The 14,937-nt window shown below is 44.5% G+C and overlaps 1 protein-coding gene across 1 annotated transcript in view; it reads right to left on the bottom strand.

Moving 5' to 3' along the window:
* Positions 1-13,138, bottom strand: part of LOC122112475 (rho guanine nucleotide exchange factor TIAM2-like) — a gene marked incomplete at its 3' end in the record, with an annotated part of 121,613 nt that extends 108,475 nt beyond the window's left edge. Inside the window, exon 1 of the mRNA XM_042685652.1 lies at positions 13,080-13,138. The remainder of the gene's footprint in view (positions 1-13,079) is intronic.
* Positions 13,139-14,937: the final 1,799 nt, after the last annotated feature.

Genomic DNA, 14,937 nt, shown 5'->3' with positions numbered 1-14,937 from the left:
CCAGCTAGAGGCCCATAGGCAGAAATTGAAGTCAGACAATTAGCCATGTGGTCATCTTTCCAACACCCCACAGACAACACTATGTGAGAGTAAAGGTAACGTTGGAGTTCTGGAATTTTCCAAGAGAGCCTACCACTCCCATCAGCCTTCTCTCCATGAACAGTCACAGTACATCTTCTGTCAAGAAATCAGTTATAAGGACTTAGTTTTTTTTTGTATAAAATCCTATGATGGGATTGAGGTGAAAGCCAGCCCAGGATGACAAATCCAAAAGATTTTCATCTCCAATTAACCTGCAAAAAAGCCAAAAGTGGAGGTGTGGTCCAATCTTGAGTGGAAAAAGCCAAACAACAGCAAGAAAGCCTGACATCAAATCCCATTCATTACTGGTACACACACACAAAAATCCCCTACAGGCTGCAGATGTAGCTCTGTAGCACAGAACTGGCCTATCATGCCCAAGGTCCTAGGTTTAATTCCCAAAACTACAAGGAAAAAACATCCTCTGAAGACAACTTCCTCCATATAATTAATTTTGTGATCAGAACATGTCTTATTAACCACCTAATTTGGATTCTATTCCATGTGTTTCTTCAAGAACTCTTTTGGCAGAGATGGAGGAGGGTCCTCAACTCTGCCACCATCTGTGATTGTCACAAAGCACACAGAAATATCGTCAGAACACAACAAGGGTTAGAATGACATCATGAACATGTCTCTGCCAGTCAAGGGAAGACAGTTTCATGTAAATCCCAACAGCTGTCACTCACCCTGTCAACATTCCAAACCAACTTTCCCAGTTCTAAAATGGGCCCAACCATGTAAACAACTCTTATAGAGCACAGTGCCAGGCTTTCCATCAATATCCCAATTACAAACAAATGCACAACACCGCATGGAAGGGAGAAAAAAGATCATGCATATTTAGTACCAGAAATATCCAATCTCAAATATCACACTAAAATTCAGTGATGCCTAAGAAACAGAAAACATATATACAGTATTATAACACTAATCTGGATTTCATGGTACATTTTATTAAGATCAATGGACATGTAAATAAACAAACTTCTCTCCGGGAGTCCAGTGCTAGAGACATTTCCAGAAGCCAAGAATATATCACCCATATTTTATCAGTCCTGCCTTTAAGAGGATTGCAATATAATCAAAAACAGTGCCAATCTTTCCTCTTTATGCAGGAAATAAGAAACCCTTGCATGTAGGTCTGCAACAAGACAGAAAACCTGTGATCTTCCAACATGAGAGTGGTGGAAGAGATTAGTAGACAGGCAAAGACTGTGGCAGACAGAAGAAGAGAGAATGCCAGCCTTGAACCAAAGACAAAGGGGTGGACGTTGGGAGCATCCAGCCCAGAAAAACCACAGGAACACCGCTACCATCAGAAATGATATGTGAGTGGTGGAATTTCAGTTTCCTAGCAGCCAAATCAAAACCAATTTTTTTTTTTTTTTTTATTGTAAAGCTACTATACAGAGGGTCACAGTTACATGAGTGAGGTTATGAGTACACTTCCTCTCGAACATTGTTACCCCCTCCATTGTTTTCCCCCTACCATCCCCTCCCTCCCTCCCTTCCCCGAGGTTCTTTTTTTTTTTTTTTTTTTTGATTGTGATTAAATGATTACATAATTTCAAAGTCACAAGTTCATTCTAACTTCCCTGGAGCAAATTGTCTACCACAGTCTGTAATATATAACAGTGTTCACATGTTATATACCATATTTGTGATCAGCAGCATGAGGATATTTAGTAGTGGTTCAACCAGATGAGCGGGAGTTCTTTGTTTCTTAAGTCCTGTTAGTTTTGTCGTATCACTAACCTTTTGGATTTAGCATCCACTTATGAGGGAGACCATGTACCGTTTGTCTCTTCGTTCTTGGCTTACCTCGCTCAACATGATTCCTTCTAGCTCCATCCATTTCCCTGCAAATGCCATTATTTTGTCATTTCTAATGGCTGCATAATATTCCATTGTGTATAGATACCACAATTTTTGGATCCATTCATCTGTGGTGGGGCACCTAGGTTGTTTCCATATCCTAGCTATTGCGAACAGTGCTGCAATAAACATGGAGGTGCACGTGTCCTTGTATATTGGTTCCTGTTGTTCAGGGTAGATGCCTAGAAGTGGTATGACTGGGTCGTAAGGGAGGTCAATCTTTAGCTTTCTAAGGACCCTCCAGACTGCTTTCCAAAGTGGTTGTATAAGTGTACATTCCCACCAGCAGTGTAATAGGGTTCCTCTTTCTCCACATCCCCTCCAGCATTTGTCGTTGGCTGATTTGTGGATGTGGGACATTCTGACTGGGGTAAGGTGGTATCTCAGGGTTGTCTTTATTTGCATTTCCTTCACCACCAGGGATGATGAACATTTCCTCATGTGTTTCTTTGCCATTTTTATTTCTTCATTTGAGAAGTCCCTCTTTAGTTCCCTTGCCCATTTAGTAATTGGTTTGTTAGGTTTGGGAGGGATTAGTTTCTTGAGTTCCCTGTATATACAGGATGTTAACCCCTTGTCTGATATATTGCTGGTAAATATTTTTTCCCAATTAGTTGGTTGTCTTTCTAGCTTAGTTGCGATAGATTTAGCTGTGCAGAAGCTTTTTATTTTAAGGTAGTCCCATTTGTCGAGTCTCTCTCCAACTTGTTGTGACCCTGGGACTCTGTTCAGGAAGTTCCTTCCTGTGCCTATTAGTTCAAGTGTCTCTCCTACTCTGTCCTGCAGTAGTTTCAGAGATTCAGGTTTAATGTTAAGGTCTTTAATCCATTTTGAGTTGATGTTGGTGCATGGTGATAGGCTGGGGTCCACTTTTAGTTTTCTGCATGTGGCTGCCCAGTTTTCCCAGCACCAGCGGTTGAAGAGGCTGTGTTTCTTCCATTGTATGTCTTTGGCTCCTTTGTCGAATATCAGCTGGCTGTAGGCCTGTGGATTTATATCTGGATCTTCTATTCTGTTCCATTGGTCTTCGGGTCTGTTTTTGTGCCAGTACCATGCTGTCTTTGTGATTATAGCTCTGTAGTAGAGTTTGAAGTTCGGCATGGATAGCCCTCCCATATTGTCTTTATCCCCTAGAATTGTTTTGGCTATTCTAGGTCTTTTGTTGTCAAAACCAATTTTAATAACTTAGTTTAATCCAGTATCCTGAAACTTTCATCACTTTAACATGTAAACATTAAAACTAGTAATAAGGTAGTATCTTTTTGTGTCTTTTGGGAGGGAGGGGGATGGAAGGTTTGAACACAGGGTCTCTGGTCTACTACTTACGCTTTGTACCTAGCCCCAGTACTAGCTGTTTATCAGATAACCTCACCATTTTTGCCCAAGGCCAACATCAGACCAGTGATCCCCTACCTCTGCCTCCTAAAGAGCTGGGACTATCACACCTGGATTGTGCTTTAAAATAGTATCTCATTAACTTTTGCCTAAGCTGACCACAACTCTCCTATCTCTGTAGCTGAAATTACAAGTGTGAGCCACAATGCTCTGCCCTATTTTTTATATGAAAACTCAGTATGCATTTCATACTGGCAGCACATATTAGTTACAATGAATGATTTGCAGAGTGATCAACATCAACATGTAGCTAGTGGCTACCTATTTGCACACACAGGTCTAGAGGCAACGCAGATTGTTTTGGTTTTTGTTTTGGGTTTGTTTTTTTTTTTTGTCAGTTGTGGGGCTTGAACTCAGGGCCAGGGTGCTATCCCTCAGTTCTTCATCTCAAGGCTAGCACTCTACCACTTGAGCCACAGTGCCACTTACTGTTTTCCTGTGTTTAATTGGAGATTAGAGTCTTAGGGACTTTCCTGCCTGGCCTGGCTTTGAACTGTGATCCACAGATCTCAGCCTCCTGAGTAGCTAGGATTACAGGCGTAAGCCACTGGACCCCCAGCCACAGATTGTTTTTAAAGAGGCAGTGGTTAAAACAATTAGACTTCATGGGGACAGCTTAAACAGAGGATTCTAGAAGTCAGGCTAGAAGGATTGAGGCATGGCTCAGGTAGTAGAGCACCAGTCAATGAGTGAAAGCATGAGATACTGAGAGTCTCAATCTCAGATAGAAATAATAATAATAGCCAGAACCAGTGGCTCATGCCTGTCACTCTAGATACTCAGGAGGCTGAAATCTGAGGATCTCGAGTTAAAGCCAGCCTAGGCAGGAAAGTCCACGAGACTCTTAACTCCAATTAACCACCAGAAAACTGAAAGTGGCTCTGTGGTTCAAGTGGTGGAGTGCTCACCTTGAGCTGAAGAGCACAGGAACAGTGCTCAGGCCCAGAGTTCAAGCCCCACGACTGACAATAATAATAATAATAGCCGGGCGTTGGTGGCTCACGCCTGTAATCCTAGCTACTCAGGAAGCTGAGATCTGAGGATCGCAGTTCAAAGCCAGCCCGGGCAGGAGAGACCGTGAGACTCCTATCTCCAATAAACCACCAGAAAACCGGAAGTGGCGCTGTAGCTCAAGCGGTAGAGCGCTTGCCTTGAGCTGAAGAGCTGAGGGACAGTGCCCAGGCCCAGAGTTCAAGCCCCACGACTGACAAAAAATAATAATAATAATAATAATAATGATGATGATGATGATGTCAGGTTAGGACTAGGGTACAGCCCAGTGGTAGAGCACATGGTTGGTATCCTGTATGAATGAATGATTCTCTGGATCTCTACCATGTAAGTACCCAGGATTATAGACATGAGCCACTGCACTTGGTCATGAAATAGATTTTATACCTACTAAGAGCACTACAGCAATTCATTGCAGCTTCAAGCCCTTAGAATCTCAGGGGCTTCAGCCACCTGAGATTACCTGTCCTCTGTCCATCCACGTCTGATCCCTTCTCACTATCATTCTGGCCGTAGTCATTCCCAGGCATTTCCATGAAACCTCTTGTCTCCTCTATTTTCCTGGATGTTTTATTGGTCCCCAAGGAAAGTAAGCTCTGAAGGCCCACCACTCCATTTCCACTCTACTCTGGGACTCCCCAGTTTCTCTCCCCAACACCCAGATACCTATAAATGTCACTGAATCAGAGCTAGAGAGAAAGGAAGAGCAGGAACTGTAGTTCTGTAACTCACCGGAGCCCTCTCTACAGCCCTCCACTTTCTAGATGGCCTGTTACTAATCCTGTGACATCCCCTAAATCAGACCCACATCTGCCCACCTGCCCAAGTATCCGAAGTCAGGCTCAGATCCTTCATGTTCCATTGATGATCTGCCTCCTGGGTTTCTACAACATTCTCCCCCACCTTCTCCCTCTAACCCTCAAACCACTTCTGTCTCCACACCTAACCTGCCTCAGGAGACTATTCCCTCTGTCCAGGCCACCTGTCAGAGCCCTTGGTGTGTGTGTGGGGGGGGGGGGGAGCTGACTTATGTTTCTTCTTCCTGTGCTTCCCAACTCTCATGCATCCTCACACTGAATAAGCTTTTTCTCACCCTCTCAAATTGTCATTTCCTTCTTCTTACTAAAGTATCCTTCTCAAAAACCTCTTGATTTTAACAAATAGAAATAAAGCTCCCATTTCCAACTGCTATCTACAAGGTTTCCATTAACTCTCCAACTCCAAAGCCAATAGCCTCCCCTCACTCACTCACACCAACACACAAAGCACAAAGAAAATAAAGCTCAGGCATGCGCTGGTGGCTCATGCCTGTAGGGAAGGAGGGAGGAAGGGAGGGAGGAGGGGAGGAGAGGAAGGGAGAGAGGGAGGGGAGGGGAGGGGAGGGGAGGGGAAGGAAGGGAAGGGAAGGGAAGGGAAGGGAAGGGAAGGGAAGGGAAGGGAAGGGAAGGGAAGGGAAGGGAAGGGAAGGGAAGGGAAGGGAAATGGAAAAGGGAAGGGAAATAGGAAAGGAAAAGAAAGGAGAAGAGAAGGAAAGGAGGAGGGAGGGAGGGAGGGAGGGAGGGAGGGAGGGAGGGAGGGAGAAGGGAGAAAAAGTCTCTACACTCCAACACCCATGTATAGCCTTTAGGTGAATATCTTTTGGGATTCCTATTTACATACACCACACACACACACACACACACATACATACACACACACACACACACACACACACACACACACACACGAGTGCATTGTGTAGCTTTCTGTATTTCACTTTAGACTTTCTACAAACAGTCCTGTATTTTTATTTATCTCCTGTCTACTTCCTCTGATACTCAGAACCTCCCCCTCCCAAGCAGCATTTATGAAGAAATTCTTTTGTCTTTTTATGTTCTCCCGAAAAAGGCTCATGTTTCCCATGTTCTTGCCTCCTGGCTTCACGTGGAGACCTTCTTCCAGGTCAAGTGGTAGAGCCAACCCAGGCCTGGAGGTGCCCCACTGTACCTAGCCATTCTCTGGATGGGATGAAGGATCTAGTCCACTTCCAACTCTTCCCAGATACAAACAAAGCTGCAATAAATACTCTTGTACAAACAAATTACACACAACTTTTATTTCTATGGGATGGAGTCCCAGGGGAGGAACTGCTGGGTCAAAGGCTATATGCATTTGAAATGTTAACAGACACAGCCAACATCTTTCTATGATAGTAGTCCCACAAGTAGTGCTACAAGACACACTCACCCCCTCACCCCCAGAGGGTTGGGCACTGGTGTTTATAAAAACTTTTGCCATTCTTAGCTGGGAGCCAGTGGCCCATGCTTATAATCCCAGCTATTTGGGAAGCTAAGAACAGGGGGATCACATCATAGTTAAGGGCCAGTCTGGCAGAAAACGCCGTGAGACTCCTGTGGATCCCAAGCTAGGTGGGAGGCTGAGATTGGGAGGATCACAGTGCCTGAGCAGAAAAATCCACGAGACCTACCATCTCCATGGAGGGGAGGCTGGATGTAGAAGCACATGCCTGTAATCCCAGCAATAACAAGAAGTCTAATTTATGAGCATCAGGAACTCAGACTGTGTGTCCAGGCAGGAAGTGAAATCCTATTCTAAAAGCAACCAGTGAAAACAGGACTGGGGGTGTGGTTCTGTGGCACTGCACCAGCCTCACAATCTCAAGGTCCTGAGTTTAAGCCCTAGTACCACCAACACAAGTAAACATTGTCACTTTTGAGGGGCTGATACAAGTAACACTTAACAACTGTCCCTCACTTCCCATCCTGGTCATGGTACACAGGAAACTGATTCTCTCCTTTGATGATCCTTTTTCACCCACCTTCTCTGTCTCCTAGCCTTTGAGTTCCAATCACTGAGCCTACGCAAAGACTGCCCTTGTCTTTCTCTACTATTTGCATATTCCTTTATAAATATTTCAACTACCAGCTGGGTGCTGGTGGCTCATACTGTAATCCTAGCAACTTCAAAGGCTGAAATCTGAGGATCACACTCTTATCTCCAACTATCCAGCAAAAAGCTGGAAGTGGAGCCATGGCTCAAGTGGTAGAGTGCCAGACTTGAGTGAAAAAGGTAAGGGACAGAGCCCAGGCCCTGAGTTCAAGGCCCAGTTCTGGCACCCAAAAAAATAATAGTAACTGTTCATGAGGCACTTCATAGAACCATACCTCAACAGTTGGTTGAGAAAACAGCAAAGTTCCCTGGTCCCCAAATCTATTTCTACTCGAGTTCTTTTAGTAGAGTGGCACCATCATGGCTTAGGCCTGCACAGCCTCTGTAACGGTTGACTCTTCTTATTCCTACGTCCCTCCTAGAACAGCCCAGCATGCACATCCAGCTCTCACTTCCTCACAGGCCATGCCAAACAGCAGAACCACACTTCTGAGCCCCTCCATGCCAGGCTCAGATCTACCGGTAGCTCCAGCCTCCGGACCCACAGCGCTCTCAGATTCCAAGGCCACAGAAACAAACCTGGTGCTATGTCTAAGAGCAGACTTGTCTCACAGGAGGACACTTTGTGAAGAAGGGGCAGAATAGGTAAAAGGAGGCTCATTAGAATTGTCTCTGCCATTCTGGATCTGATCTAGCCCCCCAATTTTTTTAAAAGTCTTTTTTTGGGTGGGGTAGGGAGGGTGGGAAGGGAAGGGTGTGCAAGTCCTGGCAGTTGAGCTCAGGATCTTACTTACTAAACTCTTTCTTCCACTGAATATTTTTGAGATAGAATCTCATTTTTTCCCCAGGCCCACGCCTGGACCATGAGCCTCCTATTTTACACTTCCCATAGTAGCTAAGATGATAGGCGCATACCAGCATACCTAGCATCTGTCAAGATGGAGTCTCATGAGTTTTTTTGGCCTAGGCTAACCTGGAACCACAATCTTCCAAATCTCATCCTCCCAAATAAGTAGGATTACAACTGTAAGCTCCTTCACCAGGCTTCTTTCAGTTTTAAAGAGGGAAAAGTATTTTGTAGAAGAAATTGAGTATATCATGTAACACAAAATGGCATGAACCTATAATAGGGTATAAATACATTCACAAAATTACCAAAAGCCAAAGATAAAAGGAGAATCACCTACCATACAAAAAAAAGCCTCCTAAGGTCATACAAACAGCAGACAGACATTTTATATTCACATCTGTCCATGGTAGAGTTTCATGCTCAGATATAAATGGCTGGCATTGAAACCCAATAAGACAGCTCTAGGAAAGAAAGCACCCGGGTGGAGTAAATAAAGCTAAATAAAACTTGGAGGGGCTAAGGGTGTGGCCCAGTAGCAAAGCATTTGACTAGATGTTCAAAGCTGAGAGGAAGGAAGAAGGAAGGAAAGAAGGAAGGGAGAGGAGGGGTAGGCAGGGGGAAGGGAGGGGACCGGAGGGGAGAATCCTGGAGAAACAAGACTAAAAAGTAATTTGGTATCATACTTTATCTTTAAACTAGTAATCTGAAAAAAGAACAATGAAATACTCACATAATAAACATTTAATGCCCATCTGTTAAACTCCATCCTGCCTAACTAAGGGAAGAAAATAAAGAAAAGTAAAAGACAAGGTCAAAACCTCCAAGAATACGAGCACTAGCTTCAGAGAGATTAAACTTACCTATGAAATAAGAAGGGATAAAAAGCTGGGTGCCAGTGGCTCATGCCTGTAATCCTAGCTACTCAGAAGGCTGAGATCTGAGGACTGTGATTCAAAGCCAGATTCTCTGGACTTTGGTACATGGGGAAAATATGTGCATTTCTTCTTAACTTTTGCTTAGTTTTTCTGCAGTAGATGCAAATGTACAACAATGTGCCCCATTTTACTTATTTTCCTGTGTGTATTTGCCTCACAGGGTCGGAAATGTTTTCCAGCCTAGCAGCAATGGGTAGAATCCCAGGCTCCAAGGCCCTCACTGAGCACTGGGAACAGGCTGCACACACATCTCCAGCCCAAACCCGGCCCTTCATACGGAGAGGCTGTCCACAACCCATCATCCCCGCGCCACAGCTAATTTAAACGGCTGTCAGTGTTGAGCAGCCCATCAAACTTCCATATGGCCTGTAAAACACATACGTGCTCTGAGCCCTTCCCCCTCTCCAGAAAGAGCTGGGAAGAAGGATTTAAATCACACAAACTGGGATTGGATCCCAGCTCTGGGCTTCTGAATGCTCATCTCCCCTGTTACACACTGTATAATACAGGGGCGCACACATAAAAGGACTGAAAACAGTGCCTCACACACAGGTTGAACATCACTAAAACCCACACTAAAATCCAAAATGCTCTGAAATCCAAAACCTTTGGAGGACCAACATGATGTTTAAAAAGTCTCCCACTGTGGAGTATGTCTGATTTGGGAATATTTCAGATTTTAGGTTTGCAGGTAAGGCGTACTCAACTACTAGAGTCTAAGGAAATGTCCCCAAACCTGAAAAACTCTCTGAAACACTCTAGAGGTTACAGTCCAAGAGCCACACCTCTCTTCTCTTCCCTGATGCCCATCATGCCAAAATGCAGATTCTTCCACGTATCTGTGTAAAACCCTGGATATGGAGGCTTTAAGAATAGCAAACACCTCAGCGGGCAGAGCAGGACTGCATTACCTGTTTCCTGGGTAACCTGTGGCAGACACTCCAGGAGCATGGGTAGTCCACACTGGCTGAGGCTGGCTAACCCACCTGCACTTCCCCAGAGAACTGACAAGCCCCACAGCAAGCCTAGGTCCCCTACCTAAGGCAGAAAGAGCAGAAGAGAAGAAGGGCCACAAGCAGGGGAAGTGGGAGGAGCTGGGAGAAAAAAGAACACCTAGCAGCAATGCCAGCAGCATGGTGTCCACACCTACCAGGGTGAGAACTGAGCCAGTAACTGAACGCTCTCACCTCCCACCTCTGCCGTGAATCACCACTCACACCTAAGCTCTGTACTGTGTGAGTCTACTAGATGAGACAGTAGAACATGCACAGTAGAAGATTTTAAAGAAGATGGAGTAGGGAAGGGGAAACAAAGGAGGAGGCTACAATGCTTGATAAGAAATGTACTCATTATCTTGCCCATGTAATTGTATCCCCTCTGTACAGTATTTTCACAATAAAAAAAGAAAGAAAAAGAAAAAAAAAAAAGAAGATGGAGTAGAGGTACATAGGTGGGCTTTTCTTTTATAGTAGCATCAGAAATTGTGATTCTTGTAAACTAAAGCTTTTATACACATAATAATCATGACTTATTGGGATTTAGTTGGTTTCCTGTTTTTCTTTTTTTTAAGGGGTTTTCTTTCCCTTTCTTTCTTTGACATACCGGGGTTTGAACTCAGGGTTTGGGGCTGGCAAGACTGGTATTCTACCAATGAACAAATGCCTCTAACCCATATGTTTTGGGGGTTTTTTGTTTGTTTCTGTGACAGTTCTGGGGGGCTTGAACTCTGGTCTCTTGGTCTAACTTGGCTTTTTCCACTCAAGGCTGACACTACCACTTGAGCCACATTTCCACTTCTGGCTTTTGGATGATTACCTGGAGATAAGAGTCTCACTGGACTAGACTAGCTTTGAACCTCAGTCCTGAGATTTCAGTCTCATGAAAAGCTAGGATTGCAGGCATAAGCCACCTGAACCAGCTCTAGATTATATTTTTGTTTTTAACCTTTTGTTTTTAACCCAGTACAAAAGTAGAAATAATGTCGGTTTTTTGTTTTGTGGGTCGTGGGGCTTGAGCTCTGGGCCTGGGTGCTGTCCCTCAGCTCTTCAGCTCAAGGCAAACCCTCTACCACTTGAGCCACAGCGCCACTTCCAGTTTTCTGGTGGTTTATTGGAGATAAGAGTTTCACAGACTTTACTGCCCAGGCTGACTTTGAACCAGGATCCTCAGATCTCAGCCTCCTCAGTAGCTAGGATTATAGGTGTTGAACCACCAGCACCTGGCAAATAATGTGTTTTTTATAAGACTGCATTCAGTCAAAAGCTCACAAGAGGGAAAAATCAAAATACAAAGTCAAAAGTAGCATGCATCTTCCTCTGCCTGCTAGGTGAATATCCTTTGGCTCAATGAACTTTCCCAGTAAAAGACAGGATGAAAAATGTGGCCCTAGGGCTGGGTGTGATGATACACACCTGTGGTTCCAGCCCTCCAGAGGCTGAGGCAGGAAGATCCAGATTTCAAGGCTAGCCTGGGCTATACAGCCAGGCCTTGTTTCAAAATCAAAACAAGACAAAAAAAAAAAAAAAATAGTCCTAAATGAAGAGCCATACAGTATAAAGGGGACCAGAACACAAGGGTGGAGGAGAGAGGAAAACCAGCTTGAGACAAAACATTTACAATAACCAGGTTATTGTAAATATCTGAAATTTTAGGCTCTGGACAAACTACAGGTCATTTATTAATTACTTCTTTCTATAAAGAAGTCCAGGATAGTATCAGCTCAGATGTATTTACAGTGCCTCTTCTAGAGGATGTCCAGGGTCTACATTTGGATTGAGAAGAAGATTCGTCCTACTTGGAAGCTGTCTCAAGAGGCCAAGGCACATGCCGGGAGAAGCTGAGCCCCTTGTTAACATTTGTCAGGCATACGGTACCTAGGCACCATTTGGCATCCACCAAAATCCCTCCAAAAGTACCAGAAGGTTGCCAACTTGCCTGTGCATTTACAGGGCTAATTCCTGGAAAAGCAGAAGAGCCCCACTTCTGCCCAGACACCCGTCCCAACTTCACAGTCTCCCCACAGAGAGTTGCCTGGTTTGGTGACTTGGCCAAATACTGAAACTGCTGTAATTAAATGGAACTGTGAGAGCCAGATGAGGTGCAAAAACAGGGGGTGATCTCAAAAGAACTAAAACCATGCTTAGCACATGTTTAAGTTACCTCCCAGTCCCAGAGCAAGCCCCTGTCAGACACACTGGGGGAAGGGGGGAGTTCACTGGATCATGTGATAGAGGAAGTATGGGCTGAAAAAAAACATTTCCCAGTTCGGAATGAAGACTGGCTGAAGCAGTTGTCTGGGCTTTTCAAAGTACGTACCTCACACTCAATTATTCTAATAGGATACAAAAAAGTCTGAGAAGCCACAGGATCACAATTCAGTTCATTTGAATTAGGAGTCAAAACACTCCTGGAGCACAGAAGCCATGTGGGTCAGGTCTGAGAGAGAGAACATCCCATTCACAGACTCAATGATTGTCCACCCAACTTCTGCTAATTCCCTTAGAGACAAGTATGTCTTTTTTTTTTTTTTTTTGTCCAGTTGTGGGGCCTGAACTCTGGGACTAGGCACTGTCCCTCAGCTCTTCAGCTCAAGGATAGTGCTCTACCACTTGAGCCACAGCGCCACTTCCAGCTTTTTTCTCTTTGCTTATGTAAGGTGCTGAGGAATCGAACCCAGGGCCTCATGCATGCAAGGCAAGTGCTCTACCACTGAGCCACCTTCCCAGCCCCGAGACAAGTATGTCTTATGGACTGAACATGTCTTCCCCTTAGGGAAGGGCTGGGGCTACTGTTCTGCCCCTGTGCCATTTTCCAGTAGAGATTAGGAAACCAGGCTTGCTCATCACACTTCCAAGAACAGGTTACATTATTTCAATGTAACCAGATTGCAGGTTACACTGATTACACAGACCTAAAGAGAATGCTCATCACAAATGGTTTCTTCATTTATTTTCTTACCAGAATTTTTCCCATTGATACTTGAAATGAACTGGAGTTCTTTTGTACCATTCAAGCCTCAATCAAGCTCATTGATTTCTTACCTGCACATATATCCTCAACACAGCTTCCTGGGCTAAAAGGCCAGGCTTGATGGCTATGGTGCCTATTTGACTGGCCATCACGTTCTGTTTAAGCAAAGATAGCAGGCAAAAGTTGAGCAGATGTTTTAGAAACATATTGTTTTATGAAATGGGATTTTATTTTATTTTATTTTATTTTATCCCAGTCCTGGGGCTTGAACTCAGGGCCTGGGCACTGTTGCTGGGCCTCAAGGCTCAGCTTGTGCTCTACCACTTGAGCCACAGCACCACTTCCGGCTTTTTCTGTTTATGTGGTATTTGTAAGGTATATTAAATAGGTAGGTTTCATTAGGTAGCCAATGAAGAGAACACCATGCGCTATTCAGGCAGGAAAAGAAGTTAATTTATGGAACGGCTGCCCCAACATGGGGAGGGGGGAGAGGGAGCAGGACTTACCTAGGCCAGGGACAGGAAGAGGTGTGGCCAGGTGGGGGAAAGGTGTGGCCACACTGGATCCAGATCAGGATCTGGATCTGGTCTGGGACCCTCCTAAAGTCAGATGGGAGGCACGTGACCTAGCAGGAAGGGAAGGTGACTGCTTCCAGGTCTGCCAGTTACCTAGGTAACAGATATTGGGCAGAAACTTAGCCAAGAGGTAGGGAGGTGTCCCTGTGCAGACCGTACTGAAGAATCAAACCCAGGGTTTCATGCATGCTAGGCAAGCACTCTACCACTAAGCTACATTCCTAGCCTGGAATTTTAAATTTTAGCAAAATTGTTAGCTATTGAGAGAGAAAGGAAATGTGTTCTGCAATGGTATCTCCACTCAATGAGTACCAAGTCTACAACTGTTTCTAGGCGCAGTGTCCTCACACATTTAGACTACTATGTAGGGTGATCTTATAACAGTCTTATTTAGTGACATCTCCAAGTTTTCAAGCATGTGATTTTAAATTTCCAATTATATGGAAAGCTAAAAATTCCAACTAAGCCCAGGGCTCCCCATTACTGTCTCTCAGGAAACAGTCTTTATTGAAAAGCTAGAATGTTTCCTTATTGTTTCTACAAAACAGATATTCCTAAGTATGTTGAAATTTTTCCCTAGTAGTTCTCACTGTGAACAACTTTGTGTAGATTTTTTTTTTTTTTTTTTTGGTCCCGTCCTGGCCTGAACTCTGGGCCTGGGTGCTGTCCCTCAGCTCTTCAGCTCAAGGCTACTGCTCTACCACCTTAGCCACAGCCCCACTTCCAGCTTTTTTTTTCCTTTTGCTTATGTGGTGCTGAGGAATCGAACCCAGGGCCTCAGGCATGCAAGGCAAGCACTCTACCACTGAGCCACCTTCCCAGTCCCTTTGTGTAGATTTTTTTAACCTTTTCCTTAAAGACCAGACACTTCTCTGATAGTTTTTGTCAAACCACAAATCAATGCTCAGCCTACAATAAAGACAATGGTGCTGGGTTTCTATGTGGATGACCCCAAATCTCTTTCCCACCTCTGGTAGATTATAACCACATGGTTGTCCTTCATTCCCATACAAATCAGCAGGGCATTGTACAGGGAAATACATGGAAGAGACCTCGACCCAGGCTCAACACTCCTTGTCCAGCACAGTTTAAGAAGGCAAATTGCACATCTTTTATGCTAGGTTCTGAAATCCAAGAGCTACCAACAGCACCTGCTGTGCTCAGACCTCACCTTTGATCGCAGAGAGTTCCAAGAATCTCCATCTTAATAGGCCCTCAAAGAAATGCTAAGACCCTCTCAAGTTTGAGAATCCCCATTGCTGGCTTCAGTGTCTCTCAGTGTAAGAGAAGATTTATACAGGAGCACCTCCAAGCAGTCAACTGACTCATCTTCATAGCCTGGCATAGACCAGCA

The sequence above is a fragment of the Dipodomys spectabilis genome, unplaced genomic scaffold, assembly GCF_019054845.1.
Source record: "Dipodomys spectabilis isolate Male_0828 unplaced genomic scaffold, ASM1905484v1 ptg000001l, whole genome shotgun sequence".
NCBI classification, from domain to species: Eukaryota; Metazoa; Chordata; class Mammalia; order Rodentia; family Heteromyidae; genus Dipodomys; species Dipodomys spectabilis.
This window is presented reverse-complemented; position numbering and strand designations above follow the sequence as displayed.